Genomic DNA, 10,080 nt, shown 5'->3' on the forward strand with positions numbered 1-10,080 from the left:
TTACTGCAGACAATGAATGAACCAATTCTCAATGTATTTTAAAAATCTCTGCTTGTATCTAAGAGCTACTTCTACTTTGCCCCTTGGGAAAGACAGAGCATAAACCTGGCCCATCCTATCACAAATGTTGTAAGCCTGGTTTGGACCCACACAGTTAAAGATATAATCACTGAAAAGCTGCCAACGTAGGATTTATCTGTGAATCCTGTCAGCTTCAACTTTAGCTGCCAGTTTGCCCTCTCAGTCCTGCCTTCGCTTCTACCCGTTGTCCACACTGTGCCTCCAATGCCTAACACAGTGTTTTGCACAGAGTGGGCAAGGATTTCATCTTGCTGTGGTAGATCTCTTGGAGAGCCAGGCCTGTGGGCTTGCTGCTTCCCTTCTCATTTCAAAGCCGCACTTTGAGAGCCTGCTTTCCTTAGCGGCACTCACAGAACTGCAGGCAGGGTTCTGCAGGCTCTAAGTTCCAATTATTGTTCTAGGAACAGAACAGATTTATATTCTTTATTTCACGGTTATTTCCCCCAGGATAGCATGTGTAAATTAAGACATGCCAAAGATTCCAGCCCTTATATTCATTCTAGCCTCTTAGCTGCTATAAAAAAATACAGTACATGTAACATGATTTAAAAAATATATGATAACCCTTTAGTTTATACCAATTTTTTCTGCCAAAATTGTTGGGAACAAAAATTAGTATTTTGAAAAATCTCTTTGCATATATGCTTTTGTATTTTTACCACTGCTATTAATTATGTTTCTAACTGTGGAATATGTCATGAAGTCTATATTCTTTATGCAATAGATAGAACATGGTAGAGGAATAAAATAAAATAAAAACTAAGGGTAAATTCTCTTTGTCCCTGGTCTCTTGATGCTTTTCATGCTGGAAAATAAAATAAACCCATGTTTCTTGAACACCTACTGTGTGCCAGGCATCATGCTAGGTATTTTCATATGTTATATTATTTAATTTTCCCAATCACACTGTGAGGAAGATTTTATTATTTCCCATTTTTATGCATAATACAACAGAGGATCAGAAAGGTCAGGTGAAGTCTCCGAGGACTGACAGCTAGTGAGTGATGAGGGTAGAATGAGCCGGGTGAGTCTTACTTCCTGAGAAGATAGGGTGGGAAACCTGTGGAGGGGCAGGGTCTGGGGGCTGGGGGCGTAACTTCAAGGAGTTGTTAGCAGAAAAATCAACATATCATCTAGTATGTGAATGAACAATGGTTTCATCCCTTTTATTAACCTCAGTCAAATAGTAGTGGCCTCCTGGAGAACTTGGTTAAGAAATAGTGCTGAGATTGACTAGCTAGGTGTGACGTGGTGGAGAGAGACAGGTTCTACTCAAATTCCATCATGTATTTGGCATCTTAGTTTATTGAGAAGAAGGTTGCGGTCACAGTGGTACTGAGGGTACGGTGAGAGCCGGGGACTGGTGTCAGAACACCTGCTGGCTCTCCTGCCAGGGTGGACAGGCTGGGAGAGCTGCCTTTCAGGGTGGCACCTGCCAAGTCTTCAAAATCTATTGATACAAGAAAGGGCAAAGTGCTTACAGATTACCCAGAAAGTATCTTCAAATGGACATTTTTGTAGAGAACATATTTTAAAAGAATATATGCTTGATAGAATTAGGCAATAAGCATTCAGTCCAATCATGCTTAAGGTAGAAAGCATAATAGTGAATCCGATTGTATTGCACCCTCTAATCCTATAAGCTGTCACTATGTGTGAGCCTCATTGTTATTATCTACCCAGCACTTTTTTCTCTTCTTTGGAACCATGTGTTTGGGGGAGAGAGTTCTGCAAACATCATAGGCTTGGAAGGCACAGTCAGAATGCTAATGGAGCCATCACAACCCCAGATGTTGCCTTCATGAAATCTGACTGAGCAAGGTAAGCCATGCAGCTCATACCTTGTTCCTCCTCCTACATGATTGCAATTAACATTTTATCTGCCCTTTGTCTCAAGTCAAAGACTTGGCACTGTTCCCTGGAGGGCGAGATCGGACCTTAATTACAGAATAGATGCACTTACTGCCGCCTGCTGTATTTTGATGTCACCACCTCTCAGCTCTGGAGAGAGGTCAGGTGAATTCTAGGATGTCATGTGTCTGAAATCAAATATTTTAATTAAGAGACTTAGTAAGTGCTTCATCAATTAAGCCTGACTGTACTTGCAGCTGATTTGCTGGGGCACAGCCAAGAGCTTTGATTCATTTCATCTCTTCCTGACCCTGTCGCACAGTGAAGGGACGGCCACCAATCAATGGGTGGTGGAGAGAAGCAGAGTGGAGGGAATACTAATGACTGAGGAAGATTTTAAAGGGTAGGGTTGGCATTGGAAATGACAGCACTGATATCATGCTGGCTAAGTGGTGGTATCTGCTGGGGGTCTTGGGAAAAATGGGTGGGATGTTTTATACCCTGCTAGCAGCTAATAAATCCCCCATCTCAGCCAATGATCACAGAAGTGGTTTGCTTTTTGCTCCGGTAAATTTCAATACAAGCAAGTGGAAGTTCTTGTCCATTTGGCTTCTCAAGGGCACAGGCTGGTTCCGTCTCTCAGGACACTGCTAGTTCGCTGTGCACTCCGGGCTGAGGAGGGGAGTGGAGGAAGGGGCTAGTTTTCAGAGGACAAGGTTGGGGCCAACTCTTTTCTCCTTTCATCCTCAGGGCAGAATTAATCCCAGAACCAAGGATGGGGTGGAGCCTGCAGAAGCACATGTGTTGGGGGCAGGGCTGAGAGGAGGTGGGAAGGGTGACTTTGGTAAAAGCATGGGCACAGATGTGGACACGACAGTCAGGCAGCACCCCAAACTCCCTTCTTTCCCAAATCACAAGACCCTCTCTTGACCAATATACAATGAGATTACAGGTACGTCTTCCCTGTTTCCAAGTATAGGAACTTTGCATTTCAACAAGTGTCCAGTCCACAGAGGCAGCTAACTCGAGGCCCGCGGGGACAGTTTTTCTGTCAAGGAGAGAGCATTGTGATGGCTTCAGTCGGCAGCGCTGGGCTTTAACTACAGGTAGGTCTTTGGAATCAATATAATACAATCAGCTCTTTTCCAAGGGGGCAGAGGCTAATGACTCACTCCCTGTGTTATTGGTCTCCGATGAAACATAATTTAGAAGAAAGTATTGTTTCAGCAGTGATACTATGGCCGCTCAAGATATGCAGTGAGTCTCATTTACATTTGCTGTGAGGTTATTATCTAGCTTATTTACAAGGTAGGTGGCTAGCTGTCACCTTGGCTTTCTTCCATAGTAAACTGCGAATAATTTCTGTTAAACCATGTATTTTAATTTAAACATAGCTGGGCCATTATGGCTGGCTGCCACCTGAAACACACGTGTGATTTTCACATCTAGATGAGAAAATCAAAGCCACAGACCATGGGTGTCACATGGCAATCTGTTACTCCACCTCCCCTCCATTTCACAGAACTAAGGACTGCCAGGGACATTGATGCGTAACTCAGTGTCTAATGGAAGACTTAGGGACAGGCTGATGTACAGCTGCCAGAGTGAAGTTTGATATGGAGTTTAGATCTTGTCTCTGGATCAAGCTGCTGCAGTTGGAAATGCGATCGTTCCCTTGAACGTTCCCTTGCCAATGGAAAGGAGTCCCGCATCAGTGGGCACAATGGGAACTTCTCGCTCCCGCGGGCAATTTAAGGAATGTATTTATTATCATCATGTTCTCACTTTGCTGCCACTGTCATCCACAGCACAGAAGCTATGTTTGGGGCCCATCAAGTTCTTAAACTCATACTTTGCATTAACTTTGAATGGTTCTAGTAGAGCGTGCCCCTGGTTGTGACAGAATTATTCATGAGCTCAATGATCCTGACTCAGTTAGAAGAGCGCCCGGCCGTCTTGCCCTGGTGGAAGGAAACTGAGCTGACAGTCTGGCCCCTCAGGGAGGCAGGTTGTTCGTTATGCCTTTATTCCTGGACGCTGTCCTCCTCCGAGATCTGACAGCACAGCCTGCAGGGAAGGGGTCTGGCAGAGGCCCTGCTGTGGGCATGGGTTATGGGGCTGTGTGTGCATTCTTTACCATTCACTTCCCTGTGCCCATGTTGATGCCCTGCCCCCTGAGTACATGCTTAGGGTATCTACAAAGCAGGGGGCATGACTCCAAAATTTTCATCGGAAAAGTTTTAATGTGTAACGAAAAAGCACTCAAGTAGCCATGGTAGGAAAACCAAGAATCTTGGACGCTGTCTTGCCCTTTTCTGGTTTAATATTTGGATTGTCATTAGTTAATGTATGAAAGCTGTGGCATTGCTGAGACTCCAAACATCTTACTCAGATCTTGCCGGTGGCCCAGCTCTGTAGCTAGCATGATCCAGTGGCTGAGGGGTGACACCAGGAAAGAGGAAAGGTAGGAGTGACCCATGAACAGAGAACACAAGGTCAAGCCAAGGTCAAGCTGCTGGGCTCCTGTGTCAGACCGCCCTACGCTAGGACAGGTGTGGCACTATTGAATGGAAAGTTTCATGAACCAAGGAGTTGGAGGTCTAATTTCTATCTCTATCTGCCAGTAAGACCTCGGAATATTTATTATAGTTCTGTGTCAATACTTGTCCCCTTTCCCTCCTTGGGTTGTGGCTTTCAGTCTTAGGCATTTTTGAAAAAAAAAAAATTATCTTTCCCTATTATATATACAAGTGGATGTGACATCAGAATTATAAAATGTGAAAACACTTTCTTTTGAAGTGATTTAAAACTCTTTTATTTATTTATTTAAATTTATTTATTTATTTATTTTTACAGAGACAGAGAGAGAGAGAGAGATAGACAGGGACAGACAGACAGGAACGGAGAGATGAGAAGCATCAATTATTAGTTTTTCATTGTGCATTGCAACACCTTAGTTGTTCATTGATTGCTTTCTCATATGTGCCTTGACCGCAGGCCTTCAGCAGACTGAGTTACCCCTTGCTTGAGCCAGCGACCTTGGGTTCAAGCTGGTGAGCTTTTGCTCAAACCAGATGAGCCCGTGCTCAAGCTGGCAACCTTGAGGTCTCGAACCTGGGTCCTCCGCATCCCAGTCTGATGCTCTATCCACTGCGCTACTGCCTGGTCAGGCCTTTTGAAATGATTTAAAGATGAGATAGAAACTAGACTCAATCTGTGTTTTGTTGGAATTTTTTTTTCTTTTTTTTGGTAGGAGTTTGTCTCAAAGGATAATTGCAATTAATAAGGATCTGGTTTCTTTCCTATTTGAACTACTGATTTATGTAACAGACAAGTACAAACCTGGGCAGGAGCATGATGACTAAGAGAAATAAATGATGTGAAGCCAGCAGCATGACAAATGGTCAGACCAGCATGCACCCTCTGGTTATTACAACCCTCATTGTGATAGATCATCAAGCAATTCAGTGTTTCAGATAATGCAGAAGTTGTTAACCTACCAGAAACAGGTAGGATGCTGGGTCTTCAACTTCTCTGAAAATAAAAATGGGAACCAATTAGGCAAAGCTTTTGAATATGACCCAAGTAACTTTTATTTTCTTCGTTCTGGATATGTATTGAAAGCAAACTATAGGGTTGGTCCCAGCTAGAAATAAACCTTAGAGAAAACTCATCCTTCACTTTACATAGATGAGGATACTGTGGAGACTCCTCTCAAGGAGGGGAACTTAAAAACTTGAAGAGAGCTTGACCTGTGCAGCTAACCAAGTATCTGCCACATAGCAGGTGCTCAATAAATACTTAATGATAAGTCTTAAGGACAAGGATCTTTAATAACAGAATATAATCTAGTAGAAGAATGAGACTTGGCCACGGCTTATAGGAGGGTCAAGAGATTGAAGTTCTAGACCCAATTCTACCATCAATAGCTTATATCAACTATGTCTTTTGCTCTAAGTTTCCTCTATTTCCATTGTAAATAATATCTCCTTTTCTAGCTGCCTTGGAGTAATAAGTTAGAGTAAGTTAGAAAAGAAGTATAAATGCACTTTGGAAAACCTCAGCTAGTCTCTAGCTAGTAAGCTTTGTAGATGAACTGGCATGATCAGACTGTCTTTATGGTAAGACCTAGGAAACCGCAGAACACAGCAAAGTAAGACATTTCACTGACAGTTGAAATGAATGGTTGTTATTTATTTCTCCTCAAATTCCCTGATGTAGGGGTGGACTTACTTGTCTAGGTCAGAGCTGTGCAACGAAAATCAGCCTGGGGTATTGGTATCATTAGAGCATATTTCTTATGAGCATTTTAAAATAGAATGCTAGGCTAAGGTACAGTTTTAATTTTCTAGGAGTTCAGAATGTAAGACACTACACGCAGAATAACACTCCCTGGAGCAGAGGGCAACCATAATGAACCCAGCAAATGGAGAGAGCAATAATCTGTAGTATTCAGAGAGCTCTTATTTTTCAAAAGTGCCCTTACATATTTTCCTGGCTCCTTTCAAAGCTTCAGAAGTAAAAGAGTCAAGCTCTGTTATTGGAAAGCTAGATGTTACAAACCCATTAATCAGGGATAGATATTCATATTTTGCCATAAAATTCAGCCAAAAAACCAACTTTCCTAGGGTATTTAGAAATATGAACATGTGAATCAAAATCTTACTGGCTTTTAATAACAGTTGCTTGTCTGTCTGTCTCTGTTTTAGAAGTGTAAAAGTCCCATAAAAAGCATTTAATATTTTTCCTCTTGAAACAGGTCTGATAGCCACAGATTTCCTTACAGCAATTGAAGTAGAAATCAAATAATTACAATGTTAGGTTTCTATGAAGACGATTCCCTCTGATTGATAATAGAGTAAAAACAGCAGTAGCTCGTCTTTCCAGCATTTTGATATTTTCCTTATTTCAGTTGGTCACACCATGATCATAACCAGATGCCCTAGTTTAGAATTCAGTCCCAGCTCCAAAGGTAATTTCTTTCTATAGAAAGAAAAGCCATCCACTTGGCCACTGTATGTGTCAACACTTTCTAGTGAGAATGGCTTTCTTTCTTTTTTTCTGGTGGGTGGAAAGGCAGGGAGAGAGAGACAGGAACGTCGAGCTGCTCCTGTATGTGCCCTGACTGGGAATTGAACCAGCAACTTTTGTGTTCCTGGTCGACATGCTCCAACCAACTGAGCTAACTGACCAGGGTTTATTTTTATTTATTTTTTTATTTTTAGAGACAGAGAAAAGAAGAGAGAGAGAAAGGAGGGAAAAAAGAGAGAGGGAGAGGGGAAAGGGAAGCATTCATCTGTTGTTCCACCCAGTCGTACATTCATTGGTTGCTTCCCATGTGTGCCTTGACTGGGGATTGAACCCACAACTTCATTGATTAGGGACAATGCTCTTAACCAACTGAACTAACCGACCAGGGCAAAAATGGCTTTCTGAAAACCAATAGCGTCCCAAAGTCCCATTCATTTCTTACACCATTTTATCAGACCAAGACCTCTCATAAACACTCATCACAATAAATTGTAAGAGATGTTCAGTTTTTCCAGGATAAGCCAGAGGTGACCCAAATGTCAAGCTTGAAAATATAACTGTTATTTCATACATTAACTATATTTTATTAATGAAAACAAATGCTTATCTTTCTCCTTTTGTTCCTTCCAAGTCTGGAAGAAGTAGATTCTGTCTGATATTATCTGGACTTTCCAAGCATGCATCTTTGCAAGAAGGAAGAACAGTTTCCTTAGACCAGTCTTTGTCAGATTGAGGTCAAGAATTCCTTGTGATAAAAATGCAGACTCTTGGATTCTAATTCAGACTTATTGAGTTAGAATCATGGGGCTGAGACTCAGGGGTCTACTACATATATAACAGACTTCTCCAGTAATTCTTATGCATGCTAATGTTTGAAAGCCATGGCTATTGGCTTTTATAAAAGAGTCCTGTGTATATGGGGTTCCATGTTGCAGAGGAAATTGATACTGGGGAGAAGAAGAGGGTTTTCTCATGGTCTAGAAGAGGATGCCGGGGAAGCTCTCTGGAAAGTTCTCTCTGGTTTGCTGCTTACCTTCTGGCCATTCTCCCATTTAGGCAGCCACCAACTTGATTAGATGGATTATTCCAATGCTGAAGGTGCCCGGTGTGTGTGTGTCTGTGAGCACACATGCGTGCACATGTGTCTGTCAAGGAGTGGGTATCTTCCTTCTGGTTTCAACAGTGCATCATCTTTGCCAAGAATTATTTTTCTCTTAATTTCATTGAAACTTTACAATTTGAGCATTTCCCTCTTCTTTGAAGGAAAACATCAAATGTGACTCTGTGCCCTTTGTAGATGGATGTGTGGGGGCTGTCTAATGTGCTAAAATCCTCTATTAGCTTTGTTACACTACTTTTGACTCTCTCACAACACAGATCCATCAAAACCTATGTTTTTCCATCATTACTCACTCCATAGAGAGCTGGGCAGCATCCCTCCTCCATTAGTAATATTTTGAATCTTTCTTATTCCCAACTCCAGAAAATATGCTGCTTGATTACTCTGGTTGCCAAGGCTACAGGTCTGTGTCCTTCCAGATCTGTCTTTTGGTGTCACATGTCCCCTATGTGTTTGATCTGTGAAGGAGCTTTTCAGAAATTCAACTATTCAGTGTCATAAGGTAATAAGACATTAGGACATCAAAGTGGGCCATTTGTAAGCTTAGTTTTGGAGAATGATCACTAGAATTCCTGATGGTATATGTACAAAAAAAATTCTAAAAAATATCTTTCTTTCTGAATTCTCCCATTGGTGTTTTATGCTTTTCTTATTTCTTTGCCTGAGTACTTCCAGGTTTTTCTCATAGTCTTTATGGTCAATTTCTATCTACTAGATCTTAGTGAACTTCTTAAATATTTCCTAAAGCATCTCATTTCCACTGACAGGTAAACTGTCTTCATTTTGATTTTTCCTCTCCACTGAGATTTTATATTTAATGTGAGAAGGCAGATTGCCTTTGCAGTATTCAATGATGTTCCCTGTTGACAAAATATTAGCTGTTTCTAAATTGCCATGTTTAGTCTCTGCTTACAGGGTCAGTCAAGTAGCCTGAATTGTTCACAGACAAATCCCTAAAAATTCAGTTAGAAACAGTGATGGTTCAGTGTTCTCCATTTATGTTTGACGCATTCTGACCTGAATATGTTGCTTCAGAAAGATCTCCGGTGACTAAGAGAATTTTTGCCTTGCAGGGTTTCACCCCACTCAACAAATCAAATTGAGAAACACCAGATGAGTTGACAGTGCACCATCAACCTTCTCACAAGGCAAAGAGTTTGCAGTGATTTCGATACTTACCTGTTTTGCAAAATTGCCTCCCTTATTTTTTTTTGTCCCTTTTTTAGTGGCTCATTTTAAAGAAATCATTTACAGATTTCAAAACACATGCAAAACTGAATGGCAGAGTGCAGGGTAATTTGGGTGTGGTGTATTATGGAGGGAGAATGTGTTGCTATGCTGGCCAGAGTGGACGTGAGATTCTGGAGTTCTTTAAGGAAAAGATGTTTCAGCAAAAGGACAATTGGAATAATGAGTGCAGTCATTTGAAAACAGCTAAGTCCTTTCTTATTTCTTTATTTTTTCTTTTTTAGCTTACGTTCTTGTCTCTATAGATTTACTTATCTGTGCATGTGAGTAGAGCCAGGCTGACACCTGTCAAACTATGAAAGGCATGTAGTGTAAGGCTTTTCATGCTTGAAGATACATGAATCCAAATGGAATGATATGAATAAACGCACCCTAGGGATGTGTAAATAAATGCATTAAATGCCTTGAATGTTTAATTCATGTGTCCCAATAATGCTTGTTGATATGAAAGATCATAAAGCTTACTGACCCCTCACCTCCTAAATTGGAGTAATTCCTAGGAGTTGTCACTGATACGGGAAATTTGAGAGGGTGGGTTTCAGCAGCTAAGAGTAAATACGCTGTCCTGCTTGACGGATATTTTAACCTGCTCTTGGAAAAGAAAAAAACAGTATTTGTATACTCCTTATATGCTGTACTTTTTCACTTTGTGAAATATCTTTTGCCCGTTGTGTCCTCTGTGGATTTTTTAGTATCAGAATCTTAACTTTTAAGACAACCACAAAATTGTAATAAAAGAACTGTATTTG

This window comes from Saccopteryx bilineata, chromosome 10 (assembly GCF_036850765.1).
Source record: "Saccopteryx bilineata isolate mSacBil1 chromosome 10, mSacBil1_pri_phased_curated, whole genome shotgun sequence".
NCBI classification, from domain to species: domain Eukaryota; kingdom Metazoa; phylum Chordata; class Mammalia; order Chiroptera; family Emballonuridae; genus Saccopteryx; species Saccopteryx bilineata.